Raw genomic sequence first — 24,508 nt, 5'->3', positions numbered from 1 at the left:
GTGAGGTTATCAATAGAGCCCACATACTTTGGGAACGGTGCCATTACCGAGGGCAGTAGGTCCGCAAGAGTCGTCGTTGTGGCAGCATTAATGTTGCGGCTGCTATAGCAGTTATTATTATTATTAGCTTGCCGAACATGAGTCTGAACTTCGAATTTTATAAGGTAATGATTGGACATTACTTTAGTATACGGGAGTATCATAACTTTGGAAACGGTGATACCTCTGACAAGCACTAGGTCTATCGTATTACCGCTGCGATGCGTCAGTTCATTTATTATTTGTGTAAGACCACAGCTATCAATTATAGTCTGGAGCGCCACGCACGGTGGGTCCAATGGGGTATTCATATGGATATTAAAGTCCCCCATTATAATTATATTATCGGCGTGCGTCACTAGATCAGCAACAAACTCTGAGAATTCACTAATAAAGTCCGAATAGGGCCCTGGGGGGCGGTAGATAACGGCCAGGCACAGAGGCAGAGGTGTGGCAGACTTCATAGAAAGCACCTTAAACGATTTATATTTATTATTTAAGTTAGGACTAAAGTTAAAGTTTTCGTTGTATATTAGTGCGACACCCCCTCCCCTTTTGAGGTGACGGGCAATATGTGCATTCGTATAGTTAGGAGGGGATGCCTCATTTATCGCAAAAAAGTCGTCTGGTTTAAGCCAGGTTTCGCTAAGACCGATGACGTTAAGGTTGTTGTCTCTAATGACCTCATTGACTAATAACGTTTTGGGAGACCAAGATCTGATGTTTAGAAAGCCCATATTATAGGTAGTGGGCTGTTTTAAGGAGTTGTTGATAAAATTATCCGTAGTAGCAATATTAATAATGTTGCGTTTATTATGCGCAGTGTACTTAAAATAATTACGACCATATCTAGGAATTGATATGACGGGAATTTTCAGATTGTCTACTTGGCGCTGCGATAAACTGAACGCATCATAATTTGCCACCTCAGTAGAACGCATGTCTAACTCTGACGTAGTCATAGGCACAGTAGAAAAAACATTTTGTGAGTTGTGTATTATTATACGAAAACTGCTATGTGTACAGGGATCATCCAGCCTGGCGCTGGCTAGTTCTAACTTAACTGACTCCATACCCAGGCTAGCAGGCTCTGTAATTGCCTGTGACCGGGCTTGCTCTAGTGCAGTTAGTCAAATGTGGCTCAATGCGAAGTCTATGTTCCGAGACAAGAGGATAGCGCCTTCCTGGTTAGGGTGAAGGCCGTCTCTCCTCAGCAAGCCAGGTTTGCCCCAGAAAGAGGGCCAATTATCAATAAACGTAAATCCCTGTTGTCTGCAGAAGCTATCCAGCCACTTGTTAAGAGAGACTAATCTGCTATATCTCTCATCATTGCCTCTCCCAGGCAGGGGGCCGGAGACAATTACTCGATGCCTGGACATCTTTCTGGCGCGATTACAAGGCCTGGCTATGTTTCTATTTGTAATCTCTGACATCTAGCGGTCAATTTTCGGATTCCATCCATCCATTTTCTACCGCTTATTCCCTTTCGGGGTCGCGGGGGGCGCTGGCGCCTATCTCAGCTACAATCGGGCGGAAGGCGGGGTACACCCTGGACAAGTCGCCACCTGATTGACAGGACACAAAAAAAAAGGAAAAAAAAGAAGAAAAGATATGATATTATTTGTAGCAAATTTTAAAATACATTTTTAATATCTTGTCAGATTTACTTTTAAGTATTAAAATAATCACATCTAATGTAGTAATGTAAAAATATAAAAAATAGAATTTTCAAACTTAAAAAAGAAAAACGTTTTTCTTTAATTTTTGTTCGTCAGATACATTACAAAATGTTATTTATAAAAACATTTATAACACATTTTTGCAATTTTTTTAAAGTGGTCAGATCCACAAATTTTTTTTTAAAAATGTACATGTAAACACAATTTTTTATTTCTAACACATTTAATGTATAGTTTTTGGTTTGTTTGTTTTTCATTTTTTATTTTTGTCGTCAAATTTATTATGAAATGTTAATATAATCAAATGTAATGTAGAGTACAAATAATAAAATGTTGTTGTTTTTTAAACATGAAAAAAACAAAGTATTATTTTTATTATTCAGTAAAATGTGTTGCCTCCGAATAGGTCAACAATACAATTATTTCTATTTGTAATGAGAACATTTCTAAAACTTTGAAAATGCAAGAACATTTATTTCTAGTGACATCTAGCGGTCAATTTTCGGATTTGTAGGTTATATTATTTGTTGTCCTTGTGTTGATGTCACACTGACAATCGCCACCAGAGGGCGCCACAATACAAACAATCGACATTTTCAGGTTTAGTTTTGTTTTGACAGCCACAGTAAGTGATAGCATGCACACATGTGATCTTAAAGTATATACAATCAAATAACTTGAAAATAAATGCCAAAAATGTTTCCAGCAGAGGATTAAAAGCAACTAACCTTTAAACATTAGCAGCTGGCACTGCGTGTAAATAATCTAAACATGAAACTCGCAGAACTTTTGGACGAGATAAGACAGTGGAGCAGATAACTGACATGACTTATTATTTTAAAGAGACGAGACGCAGACCACCTTCATGGGTTCATAATCCTCATGTACTATAAAACATGAACATTCATGCAATATTCACTGACAGGGAAAGGAAAATATTTCGTAACAATTCATGAAAAACAGCAACAACACACACTCATGACTACAAATGTCATTTTACTTTAAACCAAGCAACACAATCATTAGTTAACAATTAAGTGACCTTAGTAATACATAAATTGTCATTAATAAATGGAAAAACATAACTTAAATTACTTAATGAACAGAAGAGTAAAATGGTTAGCTGTCTAGCTCAACCAAATTGCTATGTATCAAGATTAATGGAAATGTATAAGTAACAACAATGTTAAAAAGCAAAATGTAAACAACTAATTCAATAAAATACTCAACCAGCTAACTAAACAACAGAAAAAAGTGGTTAATGTAACTAACTTTTAATAACATAACCAACTAGCTAGCTTGGTTAGCATCTTATCCATCTATGTCATTACAAAAAATTAAAGGTTGACAATCTTATAAACTATCAACCTAAGACAGACAACTAAAAAAACATACACAAACTAACTAAATAATTGAATTTAAAGGCAATAGTCACCAAGCTAACTAACTAAATATAGTCACTAGCCAGCTCACTCTTCCATTGACTGAAATAAATTAACTATTAAGTGAAAGAGAAAAGGTCAAATATGGACAACGAACTAATAAAGTAACTTTCCAAAGATGAAAACAAACCAAATAGCATTGTTAATTAGCTAACTGAGTGACTAAACAAGTGGTTCTTAACCTGGGTTCGATCGAACCCTAGGGGTTCGGTGAGTCCGGCTCAGGGGTTCGGCGGAGGTCAAAACACACCCGACTCATTGTGTAAATAAAAACTTCTCCCTATCGGCGTATTACGGCTAAGGCAAAAGCAGAAGTCAGACTAATTTGCAGGTGTGTAGTTTGTTGTGGGTTTAGACCAGGGGTCGGGAACCTTTTTGGCTGAGAGAGCCAAGAAGCCAAATATTTTAAAATGTATTTCTGTAAGAGCCATATAATATTTGTTTTAATACTGAACACAACTAAACGCCTGCATTTTTAAGTAAGAGCAACATTTCTAGACTACAATAGGTTTCTTATTCTTTGTAATAACATTGTTATTCTGAAGCTAACTGTGGAAGGGGGCGTGGCCTGCGGGCCTGCAGCGAAGCGGAGTGTTGTCAGGATCAGCCTCGAAATCAGCGACAGGTGCGTAGATGGCCCATCTGGGCCTTGTTATCTAATCACCTGCCACTCGGTTATAAGCAGCAGCCAGGAGGAGAGACGGGGTTGGAGCTGGAGCCAAAGCACAAGCGAGGACGAAAGACAAAAACTGAGAGACTTATTGAAAAATAAAAAAATATTGTAACCCTGAAACAGGCTCTCATGTCGGTGCTTGGTGGTCTGAAGAACCCCCAGGAGGGCAAGCCCCACACTAACCAAAAGTAAATAAATAACTTCCTACCATTAACGCAACTTCTTAAACAGGTGCGGTAGAAACGGATGGATGGATTAAAAATGCATGAGAATGTTTTATATTTTGAACATTATTTTTAACACTGTGATTACAAGTGGAATTATTCATTACTTATCGTGTTAAGCAATGTCAGCTCAGATTTATCCGAGAGCCAGATGCAGTCATCAAAAGAGCCACATCTCGCTCTAGAGCCATAGGTTCCCTACCCCTGGTTTAGACAAAGTGCTGGTTTTGATCTTTGAACAAGGTGATGTTCATGCACGGCCCATGTTGTGCACCAGTTAAAAAACATGATAACACTTTAGTACGGGGAACATATTCACCACTAATTAAGTTGCTTATTAACATGCAAATGAGTAAAATATTGTCACTTAACTAGTCTTTATTAAGTACTATTTAATGCCTTATTCGGCATGACCTTATCATAATCCTCTTACCCTGGCCCTAACCCTAACCAAATAACTCTAAATTAAGTCTTTTATACTGAGAATGTGTTCCCCCTAGTGTCCAAAAATCTCTAAATTAAGTCTTTGTACTTAGAATATGTTCCCCAAAAAAAAGTGTTACCAAACGCACTTAACTTTGTCTTGAATTTGACAAAAAACATTTTATTTTTCAATAAAGAAGGGTTCGGTGAATGCGCATATGAAACTGGTGGGGTTCGGTACCTCCCACAAGGTTAAGAACCACTGGACTAAACATTACCTAACAAGCTAAGACAAAAACTAACATTAAAAAAAACACTAACTAACTGACTGAAGTTAAAAGCAATAGTCACCAAGCTAACTAACTCAGTAGCATTGCTAGCCTGCTCACTATTTCATTGACTAAACAAAATTAACTAGCAAGTTAAAGGGAAACGGTCAAATGTGAACAACAAACTAACTCACCAAAGATCAAAGCAAACAAAATGGCGGGGTTAGTTAGTTCGCTAGCTAAGTGATTAACAGTAACTTCCATTGATTAAAGACAACAGGTGACTTAATAGCTAGCTGGCTTCACTTCCTAACTTGCCATGTAATTAGGATAGCATAGGTTAATGTAATCCAACTCAACAACCAGCAAAGTTTGACAAAAACCCTAAATGAATAAAACTATGTAACTAGCTAATGAACATAAGACCAAAGGCAAAGTATTACCAAGCTAACTAATTAGCATTGCTCGCTGGCTCACTATTTCTCTGACTGAAAGAAATTAAATAGCAAGTTAAAGAGAAAAGTTCAAATTTGAACTCACCAAAGATGGAAGGAAAGCAAGTAGTATTGTTAGTTAGTTAGTTAGTGACTAAACAATAGCTAGCATTGTTAAAGGCAACAGGTAACTTAATAGCTTGCTGGGTTAGTTTCTAAGTCTTAGGTGACTATAAAAGCAACCTACTAATTAACTGGTAAGTTGCCTATAACGACTAAAATAGCACCATGTAACCAAATAACAGAATGCAAAGATAAAGATCAATTGACAAAAGTAGGTAACAATGTAACAGCAACAGTAGCTAACTAGCTGAAGAGCAATGAACGATAAAAGGAAAAAGGTAGCCAACTGAAATGAAGAGCTAACTGAAACTAAAATGAGTGGCAAAAAAGGAACGAACTAGCGAAGTAAGAAAAGACGAACGTAATTGAAATGAAGATACATTTAAAAGCTAACTAACTAACAAATGGTGGAAGCAAATAAACTATAAGCTCAGCTAAACTAAAAGGCAGCTAACTTGCCAGATTACCATGAATTGATTAACGTGGACACCGACTTAAAGGCCTACTGAAACCCACTACTACCAACCACGCAGTCTGATAGTTTATATATCAATGATGAAATATTAACATTGCAACACATGCCAATACGGCCTTTTTAGTTTACTAAATTGCAATTTTAAATTTCACCGGAAGTATCCTGTTGAAAACGTTGTGGTATGATGACGCGTATGATGACACGTGCGCGTGACGTCACGGATTGTAACGGACATGTTGTCCCAGCCCCGATCCCAGCTATAAGTCGTCTGCTTTAATCACATAATTACACAGTATTCTGGACATCTGTGTTGCTGAATCTTTTTGCAATTTGTTCAATTAATAATGGAGACGTCAAAGAAGAAAGATGTAGGTGGGAAGCGGTGTATTGCAGCTGCCTTTAGCAACACAAACACAGCCGGTGTTTCTTTGTTTCCTTGTTTACATTCCCGAAAGATGACGGTGAAGCTTTACTATGGAACAGAACGGTCAAGTGAACATGGTTCCCTACTACATGCCAAGAAAATTGTGGTAATAAGTTGGCTCTTACCGTAGACATGAGCGGATAGCTTGCGTCGTTCCTCGTGCGTCAAAGAGGCAGCTGCGGATTCTCTTGCCTCCTACGACCGGCCGCCCCCGAACGTGGGATGCTTCCACCGTGGAGGAGGGGGAAAAAAAAGTTCAGCCCGGCCTCAACGGCTGCCTTCGCTTCACCTCGTTGAGAAACGTGGCTTCCCTCAAAGACACTGGCGGTCACCACACCCGTGGCCACACCCCTCCGACTTTCAGGTACACCATTTAATGTCACTAAAACACTAATAACACAATAAGCAGATAAGGGATTTTCCAGAATTATCCTAGTAAATGTGTCTAATAACATCTGAATCGCTCCCACTGCCCTCGCCTTTTTTTCTTTTTTCCCTAGTCCTTCACTCTCACTTTCCTCATCCACAAATCTTTCATCCTCGTTCAAATTAATGGGGAAATCGTCACTTTTTCAGTCCGAATCACTTTCGCGACTGGTGGCCACGATTGTAATCAATGTGAGGTATTGAGGAGCCCTATAACCCGTGACGTCACGCGCACATCGTCTGCTACTTTCGGTACAAGCAAGGCTTTTTTATTAGCAACCAAAAGTTGCAAACTTTATCGTGGATGTTCTCTACTGAAAAAACTTTATCGTGGATGTTCTCTACTGACTCCTCTCTGAGCTGCTACCTTACCGTGGTAGAGGAGTTTGCGTGTCCCAATGATCCTAGGAGCTATGTTGTCTGGGGGTTTTCATGCCCCCTGGTAGGGTCTCCCAAGACAAACAGGTCCTAGGTGAGTGATCAGACAAAGAGCAGCTCAAAGACTTCTATGGAATTACAACGAAATGAACCCAGATTTCCCTCGCCCGGACGTGGGTCACCGGGGCCCCGCTCTGGAGCCAGGCCCGGAGTTGGGGCACGATGGCGAGCGCCTGGTGGTCGGGCCTGTTCCCATGGGGCCCGGCCGGGCACAGCCCGAAGAGGCAACGTGGGTCATCCCTCCAATGGGCTCACCACTCATAGGAGGGGCCATAGAGGTCGGGTGCATTGTGAGCTGGGCGGCAGCCGAAGGCAGGGCACTTGGCGGTCCGATCCTCGGCTACAGAAGCTAGCTCTTGGGACGTGGAACGTCACCTCACTGGGGGGGTAGGAGCCTGAGCTAGTGCGCGAGGTAGAGAAGTTCCGGCTGGATATAGTCGGACTCACCTCGACGCACAGCAAGGGCTCTGGAACCAGTTCTCTCGAGAGGGACTGGACCCTCTTCCACTCTGGCGTTGCCGGCAGTGAGAGGCGACGGGCTGGGGTGGCAATTCTGGTTGCCCCCCGGCTCAAAGCCTGTACGTTTGAGTTCAACCCAGTGGACGAGAGGGTAGCTTCCCTTCGCCTTCGGGTGGGGGGACGGGTCCTGACTGTTGTTTGTGCTTACGCACCAAACAGCAGTTCAGAATACCCACCCTTTTTGGGAACACTCGAGGGAGTACTGGAAAGTGCTCCTCCGGGTGATTCCCTTGTCCTACTGGGAGACTTCAACGCTCATGTTGGCAACGACAGTGAAACCTGGAGAGGCGTGATTGGGAAGAATGGTCGCCCGGATCTAAACCCGAGTGGTGTTTTGTTATTGGACTTTTGTGCTCGTCACAGTTTGTCGATAACAAACACCATGTTCAAACATAAGGGTGTCCATATGTGCACTTGGCACCAGGACACCCTAGGCCGCAGTTCCATGATCGACTTTGTAGTTGTGTCATCGGATTTGCGGCCTCATGTTTTGGACACTCGGGTGAAGAGAGGGGCGGAGCTTTCTACCGATCACCACCTGGTGGTGAGTTGGCTGCGATGGTGGGGGAGGATGCCGGACAGACCTGGCAGGCCCAAGCGCATTGTGAGGGTCTGCTGGGAACGTCTGGCAGAGTCTCCTGTCAGAGAGAGTTTCAATTCACACCTCCGGGAGAACTTTGAACATGTCACGAGGGAGGTGCGGGACATTGAGTCCGAGTGGACCATGTTCCGAACCTCTATTGTCGAGGCGGCTGATTGGAGCTGTGGCCGCAAGGTTGTTGGTGCCTGTCGTGGCGGTAATCCCAGAACCCGTTGGTGGACACCAGCAGTGAGGGATGCCGTCAAGCTGAAGAAGGAGTCCTATCGGGTTCTTTTGGCTCATAGGACTCCGGAGGCAGTGGACGGGTACCGACGGGCCAAGCGGTGTGCAGCTTTAGCGGTCGCGGAGGCAAAAACTCGGACATGGGAAGAGTTCGGGGAAGCCATGGAAAATGACTTCCGGACGGCTTCGAAGCGATTCTGGACCACCATACGGCGCCTCAGGAAGGGGAAGCAGTGCACTATCAACACCGTGTATGGTGCGGATGGTGTTCTGCTGACTTCGACTGCGGATGTTGTGGATCGGTGGAGGGAATACTTCGAAGACCTCCTCAATCCCACCAACACGTCTTTCTTTGAGGAAGCGGTGCCTGGGGAATCTGTAGTGGACTCTCCTATTTCTGGGGCTGAGGTCGCTGAGGTAGTTAAAAAGCTCCTCGGCGGCAAGGCCCCGGGGGTGGATGAGATCCGCCCGGAGTTCCTTAAGGCTCTGGATGCTGTGGGGCTGTCTTGGTTGACAAGACTCTGCAGCATCGCGTGGACATCGGGGGCGGTACCTCTGGATTGGCAGACCGGGGTGGTGGTTCCTCTCTTTAAGAAGGGGGACCGGAGGGTGTGTTCCAACTATCGTGGGATCACACTCCTCAGCCTTCCCGGTAAGGTTTATTCAGGTGTACTGGAGAGGAGGCTTCGCCGGATAGTCGAACCTCGGATTCAGGAGGAACAGTGTGGTTTTCGTCCTGGTCGTGGAACTGTGGACCAGCTCTATACTCTCGGCAGGGTTCTTGAGGGTGCATGGGAGTTTGCCCAACCAGTCTACATGTGCTTTGTGGACTTGGAGAAGGCATTCGACCGTGTCCCTCGGGAAGTCCTGTGGGGAGTGCTCAGAGAGTATGGGGTATCGGAATGTCTTATTGTGGCAGTCCGCTCCCTGTATGATCAGTGTCAGAGCTTGGTCCGCATTGCTGGCAGTAAGTCGGACACGTTTCCAGTGAAGGTTGGACTCCGCCAAGGCTGTCCTTTGTCACCGATTCTGTTCATAACTTTTATGGACAGAATTTCTAGGCGCAGTCAAGGCGTTGAGGGGTTCCGGTTTGGTGGCCACGGGATTAGGTCTCTGCTTTTTGCAGATGATGTAGTCCTGATGGCTTCATCTGGCCGGGATCTTCAGCTCTCACTGGATCGGTTCGCAGCCGAGTGTGAAGCGACCGGAATGAGAATCAGCACCTCCAAGTCCGAGTCCATGGTTCTCGCCCGGAAAAGGGTGGAGTGCCATCTCCGGGTTGGGGAGGAGACCCTGCCCCAAGTGGAGGAGTTCAAGTACCTAGGAGTCTTGTTCACGAGTGGGGGAAGAGTGGATCGTGAGATCGACAGGCGGATCGGTGCGGCGTCTTCAGTAATGCGGACGTTGTATCGATCCGTTGTGGTGAAGAAGGAGCTGAGCCGGAAGGCAAAGCTCTCAATTTACCGGTCGATCTACGTTCCCATCCTCACCTATGGTCATGAGCTTTGGGTCATGACCGAAAGGATAAGATCACGGGTACAAGCGGCCAAAATGAGTTTCCTCCGCCGGGTGGCGGGGCTCTCCCTTAGAGATAGGGTGAGAAGCTCTGCCATCCGGGAGGAGCTCAACGTAAAGCCGCTGCTCCTCCACATCGAGAGGAGCCAGATGAGGTGGTTCGGGCATCTGGTCAGGATGCCACCCGAACGCCTCCCTAGGGATGTGTTTAGGGCACGTCCAGCTGGTAGGAGGCCACGGGGAAGACCCAGGACACGTTGGAAAGACTATGTCTCCCGGCTGGCCTGGGAACGCCTCGGGATCCCCCGGGAAGAGCTAGACGAAGTGGCTGGAGATAGGGAAGTCTGGGCTTCCCTGCTTAGGCTGCTGCCCCCGCGACCCGACCTCGGATAAGCGGAAGATGATGGATGGATGGATGGGTTCTCTACTGAATCCTTTCAACAAAAATATGGCAATGTCGCGAAATGATCAAGTATGACACATAGAATGGACCTGCTATCCCCGTTTAAATAAGAAAATCTCATTTCAGTAGGCCTTTAAACAAGTTGAAAAACTTATTCGGGTATTACCATTTAGTGGTCAATTGTACGGAATATGTACTGAACTGTGCAATCTACTAATAAAAGGTGCTAACGCGAGCAATACACAACACAAAAGATGAATGCAGCGACAATCGGGAGGTTATGAAAATACATTTTTACAATCGACAGAAAGCAACACAAAAGTGATTTTAGGTTGAAGTTGGAATGTTCAGCTTAAAAAAAAAAAAAAAAGGGCAATTTATCAGATGTCCTTGGGGCGCCATGGAAACCGCTGGCTGCTTTTCACTGCATGCCTGCTTGCACTTACACTATCTACACACACACACTTGCACACACACACACACACACACACCCATGCACGCACGGGGAATGCGTGTACTTTCAATACAGGAAAAAAAAACTTGGCAACATCCGTCAGTTTTGGACTTTTCCAAGCAATCAATATCCAGTCTTGTTAATGTACACAACACGTGCATCACGTGACCAGATGAGGCGCTACAGGCCTGCCGCAGCCAGCTCATGATGTCATGTCGAGTATGTGTGTGTGTGTGTGTGTGTGTGTGTGTGTGTGTGGGTGTGTGTGTGTGTGTGTGTGTCATGTTGTTGTTGGAGGAGCTCCAGGCGTGCAGATGGCGCTGCTTTGTGTTTGCAGCGAGCGGCTGCACGCCTCTCGGCTCGCCATGACTAAAGCGTGTGCGCACACAAACACGCAGAAAGACCCGATGGCGCGCTGGAACATCTTCAACGAGAAGACCAAGAAGAAAAGACAAATGTCTGCGGGTTGCCACACGTCTTTGATCTCGCTCGAAACCACTCAAATTCACTTCATTCTTTCATGGATACACAAAGAAATGGTTCGAACCACCACGACGACAACACTTATTCCATTATTATTAGTAGTATTGCTACTACTATTATTATTATTATTATTATTTGCCCTTTGCATGTCTGCTTGTTTCATGCAGTATTTACAAAAACAACAACATTGCAAAACATAATAATACAATAATAATATTTCTGTGTTGGCCCTGCGATGAGGTGGCGACATGTCCAGGGTGTACCCCACCTTCCGCCCAAGTGCAAGCCCCAGCACCCCCCGCAACCCAGAGACGAAGAAGCGGTAGAAAATGGATGGATGGATATTTATACAGTATATATGAAATACTGTATGGTATTGTGATGCTGTGGCGAGAGTGAGGACTGGACTCTCACTATTATGTTAGATCCACTATGGACTGGACTCTCACTATTATGTTAGATCCACTATGGACTGGACTCTCACTATTATGTTAGATCCACTATGGACTGGACTCTCACTATTATGTTAGATCCACTATGGACTGGACTCTCACTATTATGTTAGATCCACTATAGACTGGACTCTCATAATATTATGCTAGATCCACTATGGACTGGACTCTCACAATATTATGCTAGATCCACTATGGACTGGACTCACACTATTATGTTAGATCCACTATGGACTGGACTCTCAAACTATTATGTTAGATCCACTATGGACTGGACTCTCACTATTATGTTGGATCCACTATGGACTGGACTCTCACTATTATGTTAGATCCACTATGGACTGGACTCTCACTATTATGTTAGATCCACTATGGACTGGACTCTCAAACTATTATGTTAGATCCATTATGGACTGGACTCTCACTATTATGTTGGATCCACTATGGACTGGACTCACACTATTATGTTAGATCCACTATGGACTGGACTCTCAAACTATTATGTTGGATCCACTATGGACTGGACTCTCACTATTATGTTGGATCCACTATGGACTGGACTCTCACTATTATGTTAGATCCACTATGGACTGGACTCTCACTATTATGTTAGATCCACTATGGACTGGACTCTCACTATTATGTTAGATCCACAATGGACTGGACTCTCACAATATTATGTTAGATCCACTATGGACTGGACTCTCACTATTATGTTAGATCCACTATAAACTGGAATCTCACTATTATGTTAGATCCACAATGGACTGTACTCTCACAATATTATGCTAGATCTACTATGAACATAATATTGTGAGAGTACAGTCCATTGTGGATCTAACATAATAGTGAGATTCCAGTTTATAGTGGATCTAACATAATAGTGAGAGTCTAGATCTACTATGAACGGGCTTCACGGTGGCAGAGGGGTTAGTGCGTCTGCCTCACAATACGAAGTTCCTGCAGTCCTGGGTTCAAATCCAGGCTCGGGATCTTTCTGTGTGGAGTTTGCATGTTCTCCCCGTGAATGCGTGGGTTCCCTCCGGGTACTCCGGCTTCCTCCCACTTCCAAAGACATGCACCTGGGGATAGGTTGATTGGCAACACTAAATGGTCCCTAGTGTGTGAATGTGAGTGTGAATGTTGTCTGTCTATCTGTGTTGGCCCTGCGATGAGGTGGCGACTTGTCCAGGGTGTACCCCGCCTTCCGCCCGATTGTAGCTGAGATAGGCGCCAGCGCCCCCCGCGACCCCAAAAGGGAATAAGCGGTAGAAAATGGATGGATGGATGGATCTACTATGAACTGGACTCTCACTATCACGTTAGATCTGCTATGGACTGGACTCTCACACTATTATGTTAGATCCACTACAGACCCGGACTCACGCTATTATGTTAGATCCACTATGGACTGGACTCTCACTATTATGTTAGATCCACTTTGGACTGGACTCTCACTATTATGTTAGATCCACTATGGACTGGACTCTCACACTATTATGTAAGATCCACTATGGACCCGGACTCACTCTATTATGTTAGACCCACTATGGACTGGACTCTCACTATTATGTTAGATCCGCTATGGACTGGACTCTCACACTATTATGTTAGATCCACTATGGACTGGACTCTCACTATTATGTTAGATCCGCTATGGACTGGACTCTCACACTATTATGTTAGATCCACTATGGACTGGACTCTCACAATATTATGTTAGATCCACTATGGACTGGACTCTCACACTATTATGTTAGATCCACTATGGACCCGGACTCACGCTATTATGTTAGATCCACTATGGACTGGACTCTCAGTACACCGCCTTCTGCCCGATTGTAGCTGAGATAGGCTACAGCACCCACCGCGACCCAAAATGGGATAAGCGGTAGGAAATGGATGGATGGATAGATATACATCTACATATATACTACACTATATGCCGTTAGTGCCGGAAATGATGCGTTTTTTAAGAAATGATACTTAACTTTACATAGTTGAACATTCCAGTCACACATATTTCATAATAAGTTAATAATTCTCCATAAATGAACACAAATTTGAGCCCCAAAATTTGAATGTAATATATATTTTTAAAGGCACTAAAGAATTCCAACATTTTTGCAGAAAATATCCACAATTAAGAAATTATGTTATATTCGAGAATATATATAAATAAAATAAATGCACTATACCAACCTTATCTTACTAAACAAATGGTACACTAAAAATTACTAAAAATAAATTACACTAAACTTAGAAAAGATGAATGAAACCAAAATTTTCCTCACAGAATTTGCACAAATAAAACAAATATTATGCTTTTAATCACAGTAAATTTTAAGAACAATTTGTGTTTAAAATACATGTACTAAATTTAAAACAACGACGAAAAATGTTAGAAAATTAATGCGTACTAAATTCTAAATGTATTCATATATGTAAATATATATATATATATATAAATAGTATATATATGCATGTATAAATTAGTTATGAAATATTTAAAGTATGTGCTAAATCAGAAAATACCCAATATTTGTTGCAAAAAATACACACACTTTAAAATCAATACTATTTTTGAGAATAAATTGTATTACCCATCAATCCATCCATCCATGTTCTACCGCTTGTCCCTTACATTTAAAGATATATATAGTGCTAGACATATTGTTTATTACACTAGAAATTGGGGGTTGAATCACAAAAAATGATTCCCGGGCGCGGCCACCGTTGCTGCCCACTGCTCCCCTCACCTCCCAGGGGGTTGTCAAGGGTGATGGGTCAAATGCAGAGAATAATTTCGCCACAACTAGTGTGTGTGTGTGACAATCATTGGTACTTTAACTTTAATACGCTGTTAATGCTGGAAATTATAAATTTTTGGAAAATTCAAAACAAAAATTTGACATTTAATAAAAAAACAAAAAAATAAAATAAAAAATAAAATACAAAACGGCCTAACGTTTGGACACCTTCTCATTTTAATGTGTTTTCTTAATTTTCATGACTATTTACATTGCAGATTGTCACTGAAGGCATCAAAACTATGACACCTGTGAAGTGAAAACCATTTCAGGTGACTACTGTACCTCTTTAAACTCATCGAGAAAATGCCAAGAGTGTGCGAAGCAGAAATCAGAGCAAAGGGTGGCTATTTTGAAGAAACTAGAATATAAAACGTGTTTTCAGTTATTCCACCTTTTTTTGTTAAGTACATATTGTGTTAATTCATAGTTTTGATGCCTTCAGTCATTAAAATAAAGAAAACCCATTGAATGAGAAGGTGTCCAAAATCTTGGTCTGTACTGTATATAAAGATTGAATAACACATTTTTGCAAATTAAAAAGTTATATATTTATGTAAATATAAGTGTGGAAAACATAATGAATGCTAAAATATATAACAATATATAACAATATTTTAGCAAAAAGTATTATTATTTTTTTTAATTTCTTAATTAAAATAATTTAAAAAATAACAACACTAAGTTGGAAGTAATACTATTAAAACAAATCTATCCCTACTTTGTTTTTAATACATTTGAGGGGGGAAACAATCTGAATTCAATTGACATAAAAAATGTCATCATTAAATTATAAAGAAATGTAATTGCATGTCAAAAAGTGGAAAATATCTTATGGAAATAAAATCTACAATTTGAACCAAAATAACGAAACTTTTAGGACAAATAACTGATAAAATGATCAACATTTCAAATAAAGGATTTTCCAGAATAAGGTATATTCCATTTGAATCACACATTTAAGACACTAAAAGAAAGTAATACTGAAATGTGAAGTTCATGTCAGTGTTCATGCCAGTCACTATCAATGAGTGCAGTATTTTGTTGCTATGTTGTTCACATATTTTATTTGTGTAGTGGAAAACCTTGAAAAAAATATGCCATGAGTTGTGACATCACTAAGGTGCGTCTGAATAAAAGAGTGTGTATTTACATCCCGTCATGTGCTCGGAGGCTCGTGGTGGAGGTGACGTGTCTCCACCTGTACTGCCCGTCACTACCATAGCAACAACAATAACAACAACAATGACAACACGCCAGGGAACCCTGAGGACTTCCTGGGAGATCCTGGCGGGGGAGATCCTCGCCTCAACGTTGGCCCCCGCTGTTTTGTCGACTCAATTCCGGTTGCCATGGCGACCGTGGGGCCTCCGGCAAAGGGAATCCCTTATCTCGCTGACGACGTTGCACAAGCGTCACGGTTCAAAGGCTGCTCCGAAGGAATGTAAAACACAGAACACACCTTGAAACGCGGCTCTTCAGTCACTATGTGGGTGTCGCCATGACGACCAGTGTTTGGGTGGGGTGTGTGAGCTCCACGGGGCATGAATGGTTGTAAAGCTGTGAGTCAGAACTTGCAAACATGCGGGAGATTTATGAATGAGCTGCACGCCATTCACCAAATAATGGACTCTAAAGACAACTGCAGGTGAGGCTTCAGGAAACTGAAATGACATCTTGCAGCAGTTTGTAAAAATGACCACACACACACAAAAAAAACCCCACTATCTTTTCTACCTTCAAGGTACTCAAAGCGCTTTGACGCTATTTCCACATTCACCCATTCATGGCGGGAGCTGCCATGCAAGGCCCTAACCACCATACATCAGGAGCAAGGGTGAAGTGTGTTGTTCAAGGACACAATGGACGTGACGAGGTTGGTAGAAGGAGGGGATTGAACCAGGAACCCTCTGGTTGCTGGCAAGGCCACTCTCCCAAACGCGCCACGCCGTCCCCAATATGTAAGATTGTTGCACTGTATTAACTACAAGCAGGTAAATAAAACTACAGTTGTATTAAAAAAAGTATATTTTTTAACATAAATTACATACATGTTAATATTAGTGAACAATTTGTATGTTTTTGTTAATATAATATTTACACACTTTAAAAAAACAATTGAACAAAAATTTAAGAAGACCATGCAACATTCTAGAGAATATAACTGTCATTGTGAGCAAAAATGTATGCATAAAATCACCCAAAAATGAGAGCAATACAATTATTTTCCTTAAAGGCCTACTGGAACCCACTACTACCCACCACAAAGTCTGATAGTTTATATATCAATGATGAAATATTAACATTGCAACACATGCCAATACGGCCGGTTTAGTTTTCTAAATTGCAATTTTATATTTCCCGCCAAGTGTCCTCTTGAAAATTTCACGGAATGATGACGCTTATGTTGACGCGTGTTTGTGACGTTACTGGTTGTAGTGGACATTTTATCCCAGCACCACTCACGGCTAAAAGTCATCCAATTTAATCGCATAATTACACAGTATTCTGGACATTTGTGTTGCTGAATCTTTTGCAATTTGTTCATTTAATAATGGAGACTACAAAGAAGAATGCATTTGGTGGAAAGCGGTGTATTGCAGCTGCCTTTAGCAACACAAACACAGCTGGTGTTTCTTTGCTTGTTGTGAAGCTTTAATATGGAACAGAGCGGTCAAGCGAACATATTTCTCTACCACATGTCAACCGGCAGGTTTCAGTGAGAAAATTGTGGTAATAAGTCGGCTTTTACTGTAAACATGAGCGGAGCTTAGGTCGTTCTTCCTGCAGCTGTCAAAGAGGCAGCTACGACTTTCTTGGCTCCTCCATGGCTTTACTGGCGGTCACCACACCCCTCCGACTCTCAGGTATGACTTTATAATCTCACTAAAACACTAGTAACACAATAATCAGATAAGGGATTTTCCAGAATTATTCTAGTAAATGTGTCTAATAACATCTGAATTGCTCGTGGCCTCGCCTTTTTTTTTTCCTTCTAGTCCTACACTCTCACTATCCTCATCCACAAATCTTTCATCCTCGCTCCAATTAATGGGGAAATTGTCGCTTTCTCGGTCCGAATCGCTCTCGCTACTGGTGGCCATGATTGTAGACAATGTTCAGATGTGAGGAGCCCTACACCCCGTGACGTCACGCTCACATCGGCTTCTGCTTCCGGTAAAGGCAAGGCCTTTTTATTAGCGACCAAAAGTTGCGAACTTTATCGTGGATGTTCTCTACTAAATCCTTTCAGCAAAAATATGACAATATCGCGAAATGATCAAGTATGACACATAGAATGGACCTGCTGTCCCCATTTAAATAAAAAAATCTCATTTCAGTAGGCCTTTAACTTTTATTTTATTGAACTGTTTTAAAATTGTAACATGATTTAATATAATTATTATAATTTACATTTTCTTTAACATTTTGAATGTGATTTGATTTTGAAAATAAATGCAACTCAATTTGAGAAAAAAATATAAGTTTTACAAAAAAATAAAATAAAAAAATCAACATTTCAAAAATGCAATTAAAAAAAGAAAAATTAAAAGACAGTGAAATTGAGCAAAAATATTAGGGCTGTCAAAATTAATGAGTTACTCATACCATTTAATCATAAAAAAGTATCCCATTTATCATAAACACATGTAGATTCCTCATGCAGTTTATTTTGATGGTACAAGCTCTTTTACCTTAACCACTATATGGTTAGTGATCAGATCAAAGCATGCGTTGGTACAAAAATGAGCGAGGAGACTCCGACTGGTGTGCTCGCTGGCAAATTCCACTCCAAAATACAGCTTGAAAGAACTTAAGATAAAACTGGTCTTGAGTTTTGTGCAAATAAATGACACGCGTTCAAGTAAAACCTTTAAAATAAACCATGGATGCCATTCTGACGACAAAATTACATTTGTGATTAAATATGATTACTCCAAATTCCAAAATGTGATCAATCAGATTAAAAAAAAAGTGACAGCCCTAAAAAGTATGTATTTACAATATTTTTGAATATTTCTAAGAGAAAAAAATAATTCAGAGAATACGGCATACAACATTTCAGCAAAACATTTATATATTATATGTAACAATACATTTTAGAAAACACAATGCTACATTTCCGGGGTAACAAAAAAAATAGATCTGAGAAAAATAAAAACTGAACACAAAATTATAGAAAAAAACATATTGAATTGGAGCAAAAAAAACAACAACATGTAAAATATGTACAAAATATTGCATGGGTTTTTAATTTCAGAAAAAAAAGTTTTAGTAAAACACAATAGATTGTAGTGTTGTCACGATACCATGAATTGATTAACGTGGACTTGTATGAATATGTACTGTACTGTGCAATCTACTAATAAAAGTTTCAATCAATCAATCAATCAATCAATCAATCAATCAATCAATCAATCAATCAATCAATCAATCAATCAATCAATCAATCAATCAAGCAATCAATCAATCAATCAATCAATCAATCAATCAATTAATCAATCAATCAATCAATCAATCAATCAATCAATCAAAAAACAATATTTTGGTACTGGTACCTGTACCAAAATTATTTAGTAAATTTTTGGTACTTTTTGATACTTTTCTAGATAAAGGGGACCACAAAAAATGCATTATTGGCTTAATTTTAACAAAAAATAATCTACGGTAGGGTAAACATATCTTTGTTGTTGCAAGTTTGTCCTTAAATAAAATAGTGAATGTACAAGACAACTTGTCTTTTATTAGTAAGTAAGCAAACAAAAGCTCCTATATATTAAATTACGTCGTTTTCCATTTTATTATTTTGTCAACATTATTAAGGACAAGTGGTAGAAAATGAATTATTATTATACTTGTTCATTTACTGTTAATATCTGCTTAATTTCTCTTTTAACATGTTCCATCTACACTTCTGTTAAAATGGAATAATAATTTATTCTTCTGTTTGGATGCTGTACATTAGTTTTGAATGATACCACAAATTTGGGTATCAATTAGATACCAAGTAGTTACAGGATCATACATTGGTCATATTCAAAGTCCTCATGTGCCCATGGATGTATTACGTAAATTCATAAGCATAATATAAATAAAAAATATTGGTACTTTTCTGAGGCGGTATAGTACCGAATATGGTTCTATTGTAACGAACTGGTCGCATGGTGATGCGGATTTCGTTCTCCCAGGAATGCAAACGGGCTTCGGACACAGCGTGCAGGTAGGAAAAAAATGATATATTAAGAAATAAATCAGTCAAAACAAAGAAAAACGTGCGCATAGCACTTAGGACAGAGAACTAAAAGAGCTAGCATGGGAGCTAGAAAACAAAAGAAGCTTAGCATGGAAGCTAGTAAAAACAAAAGTGCCTAGCATGGAAGCTAGCAGGTAGCAAGCAGGAAAACATAAGTTGTTCCTTGTTGCGTGAAAACAAACTAGGAAACAAGCGTGACAGACTGGAGAAGGCAGGCTTAAATAATGACGGTAATCACAAAACAGGTGCATGTCCGGAACAGGCGGCAGGTGAAAATAATGAGTAACTATGGAAACCAACTGAGAGGTGCACAAACAGGAACCGAAGGAGTCCAAAACCAACAGAAAACACAAAAAGACTCAAAAATCTAAATCATAATATGATCCGGGCAGCGGATCATAACATCTATACTAATACCGGTATACCGTACAACCCTAATAGACTATAAGAATATGTTTAAAAGACGATACTTAATTTGGGTCTAATGCAGGCATCACCAACGCGATGCCCATGGGCACCAGGTAGCCCGTAAGGACCAGATAAGTAGCCCGCTGGCCTGTTCTAAAAATAGCTCAAATAGCAGCACTTACCAGTGAGCCGCCTCTATCTTTTAAATTGTATTTATTTACTAGCATGCTGGTCTCGCTTTACTCGACATTTTTAATTCTAAGAGAGACAAAACTCAAATAGAATTTGAAAATCCAAGAAAATATTTCAAAGACTTGGTCTTCTCTTTTTTAAATAAATTTATTCATTTTTTAATTTGCGTCATATAACTTTCAGAAAGACAATTTTAGAGAAAAAATACAACCTTAAAATGATTTTAGGATTTTTAAAAACATATACCTTTTTACCTTTTAAATTCCTTCCTCTTCTTTCCTGACAATTTAAATCAATGTTCAAGTATATATATATTTTTTATTGTAAAGAATAATAAATACATTTTAATAAAATTCTTCATTTTAGCTTTTTTTTTTCGACGAAGAATATTTGTGAAATATTTCTTCAAACCTATTATGGTTAAAATAAAATAAAAATATTCGGGAAAATATATAAAATCTGTAGAATCAAATTTAAATCTTATTTCAAAGTCTTTTGAATTTATTTGAAATTTTTTGTTCTGGAAAATCTAGAAGAAATAATGATTTGTCTTTGTTAGAAATATAGCTTGGTCCAATTTTTTTATATAGTCTAACAAAGTGCAGATTGGATTTTAACCTATTTAAAACATGTCATCAAAATTCTAAAATTAATCTTAATCAGGAAAAATCACCAATGATGTGCCATAAATTCTTTTTTTAATTTTTTCAAAAAGATTCGAATTAGCTAGTTTTTCTCGTCATTTTTTTCCGTTGATTTTTGAATTTTAAAGAGTCGAAAATTAAAATAAACTATTTCAAAATTTAATTCTCATTTTTTTCGTGTTTTTTCCTCTTTTAAATCGTTCAATTAAGTGTTTTTTTCCATCATTTATTAAGTAGCTCTTGTGTCAGGCTTTCCCCTGACAGTTTGTCTATGGTTTATTTTTTTCCTCTGTATTTGTCTTTCCTCTGTGTTTAGTATTTCCTGTCCTTAGTTCCTGTCTAGTGTTCTTATTTTGGTTCAGCTTCCTGTTTGTCTCCCTGTGTCCTGTTTTTACTCAGCTGCGGCTGATTGGCATCTGGTCACACCTGATGTCAATCGGCCAGCTCCTATTTTACCTGCTTGGTTCCTCTAGTCAGTGATGGATCATTGTATTGTCATTCGGACTTGTCGTTGCCATATGTTGCTCTTGTCGTGTCTGTGATTCTTTTCAGCTATTACCTGTCATACTACATTTTGTCCTGGTCGTCGTAGCGGTAAGCTGTTCTTGTTAGCCATTAGTTATTTCCAGTTTTTCTGTTTGCTATCCACTAGCTTCTATGCTAAAGTTCATTTTTGTTTTCTAGCTTCCAGTGCTAGCTCTCTTAGTTTGTTATTCCGCCCACGTGCGTGCTTTTTGTTTGTTCTTGTTTAGTTTGAATTAAATCATGTTTTCGTATGCTATGCCTGCCTCCGTCTCTGCATCTTGGGGTTCGACAACAAATAACTCTGACATCTTGGTTTCAAAAAGGTTGGTGACCCCTGGTCTAATGTAACAAACAATCCCAGGTGAGTCAATAATGTTTATACACACTTTTCCAGTTTTACTCCATTAAAGTAACAAGCGACAACTTTTAAATACGTTCCAAATCCCTCAACGAAGCTTACAAGTATTGTGAAAATGTACTCAAACTGTAAAACAAAGAGTTCACCTCCTGATGACATAGTCGACATATTTTGGTTTGACAATTGATGTCAGCGTGAAAAAACACTCCGGAGTCCATTGGTCAGGGAAGCCATGTTGCGTTGCGCAACGTAGCATGCTAACACTCAGCCTGGACATGAAAGATTCATGTATTTAATAAGTAAATACACGCACACAGGTGGATGTGATCTAGCTCCGAGGCGTCCTAAGCTGACCGTTTTGACACCGCGTGCGTTCATCCCCCGCACTCGCACACTTGGCAGCTGCCGGAATCTGACAAATGTTATTCATTTGGCTCCGCCATGTGCAGCGTGTGAGAAAGAATCCGCTCGCTTTGCATCCTTTTCGGTGGAAGAGTTCCGAGAGAGAAAGCACAGAGGACGCTTTTTGGACGGCGGTATCAAGGAGGGAGGGAAGAAAACACACACACAAAAAAAATGTTGAGCGTTGCGCTTCGTAGCAGCAGCAACAAAAATGTGAACATGCTGAGTCACTCCAGTCAGGCTTTTAGAGCTCTTTTTCTACACCAGGACTAGGACTCACAGTTAACTTTGGGATTGTCGTTGGAATTAAAGGGGAACATTATCACCAGACCTATGTAAGCGTCAATATATATTCCTTGATGTTGCAGAAAAAAGACCATATGTTTTTTTTAACCGATTTCCGAACTCCGATTTAAAGGCCTTTCGATGGTTCGCTGTCAGAACGATGACATTTCACCCGTGACGTTACAACAGGAAGCAATCCACCATTTTCTCAAACACATTACACACACCAAGTCAAATCAGTTCGTTATTTTCCATTTTTTCGACTGTTTTCCGTACCTTGGAGACATCATGCCTCGTCGGTGTGTTGTCGGAGGGTGTAACAACACGAACAGGAACGGATTCAAGTCGTCTTATGTGGAGTGTCCGTTGATTAGCACGGCATGCTAATCGATGCTAACATGGCAAGAATATGTGGATATCCTGCGACACTCAATGCAGATGCATTTCCAACGATAAAGTCAACGGAATCACAAAGGTGAGTTTCGTTGATGTTATTGACTTATGTGCTAATCAGACATATTTGGTCACGGCATGACTGCCAGCTAATCGATGCTAACATGCTATTTAGGCTAGCTGTATGTACATTTGTAGCTATATTTGCATCCAGCCTTTCCCTCCACCCACATTTAATGCCAAACAAACACTTACCAATTGACGGATTTAAGTTGCTCTAGTGGTCAAAAGATGCAATCGTTGGTTAGAAGGCGATTTCCGAATAGCTTCAATAGCTATTCGCTTAATAGCTTCAGTTTCTTCTTCAATTTCGTTTTCGCTATCTGTCTCCACACTCCAACCATCCGTTTCAATACATGTGTAATCTGTTGAATCGCTTAAACCGCTGAAATCCGAGTCTGAATCCGAGCTAATGTCTCTATAGCTTGCTTTTCTATCCGCCATGTTTGCATTGCCGTCACTATGTGACGTCACAGGAAAATGGACGGCTGGATTAGTTTGCATGTTCTCCCCGTGAATGCGTGGGTTCCCTCCGTGTACTCCGGCTTCCTCCCACTTCCAAAGACATGCACCTGGGGATAGGTTGATTGGCAACACTAAATTGGCCCTAGTGTGTGAATGTGAGTGTGAGTGTTGTCTGTCTATCTGTGTTGGCCCCGCAATGAGGTAGCGACTTGTCCAGGGTGTATCCCGCCTTCCGCCAGATTGTAGCTGAGATAGGCACCAGCGCCCCCCCGCGACCCCAAAAGAGAATAAGTGGTAGAAAATGGGTGGATGGATGGATGGATTTACAGATAGCGAAAATCAGGCACTTTAAAGCCTTTTTTCGGGATATTCCGTGATGTGTAAAATTTTGAAAAAAACTTCCATAAATAAAATAAGCCACTGGGAACTGACTTTTATTGGTTTTAACCCTTCTGGAATTGTGATAATGTTCCCCTTTAAGGCTGGCCCTCAGTTTAGGGTCGGGGTTAGGATTGTAATTGCGTTTATGGGGCTTGGGTTATAGTTTGGGTGAAATCTGGGGCTAAAGGGTTAGGTGTGGTTCAGGGTGGAGTTGGGGTTACCTTTGGAGCTGGATTTGGTGTAAAGGTTACAGTACATTTGTCATTAAGGTTGGTAGTTGTGAAGTGAATTGAAGTGAAGTGAATTATATTCATATAGCGCTTTATCTCTAGTGACTCAAAGCGCTTTACATAGTGAAACGCAATATCTAAATTACTTTTAAACCAGTGTGGGTGGCACTGGGAGCAGGTGGGTAAAGTGTCTTGCCCAAAGACACAACGGCAGTGACTAGGATGGCGGACGTGGGGATCGGACCTGCAACCCTCAAGTTGATGGCACGGCCCCTCTACCAACCGGGCTACACCGCCACTGGGGGTAGTGTTTAGGAGGTAGGGTTAAGCTTGGAGTTTACGGAAATGTTAGGGCATGCTTGCCAACCTTGAGACCTCCGAAT

The sequence above is a fragment of the Nerophis ophidion genome, linkage group LG17, assembly GCF_033978795.1.
Source record: "Nerophis ophidion isolate RoL-2023_Sa linkage group LG17, RoL_Noph_v1.0, whole genome shotgun sequence".
Lineage (NCBI taxonomy): Eukaryota > Metazoa > Chordata > Actinopteri > Syngnathiformes > Syngnathidae > Nerophis > Nerophis ophidion.
This window is presented reverse-complemented; position numbering follows the sequence as displayed.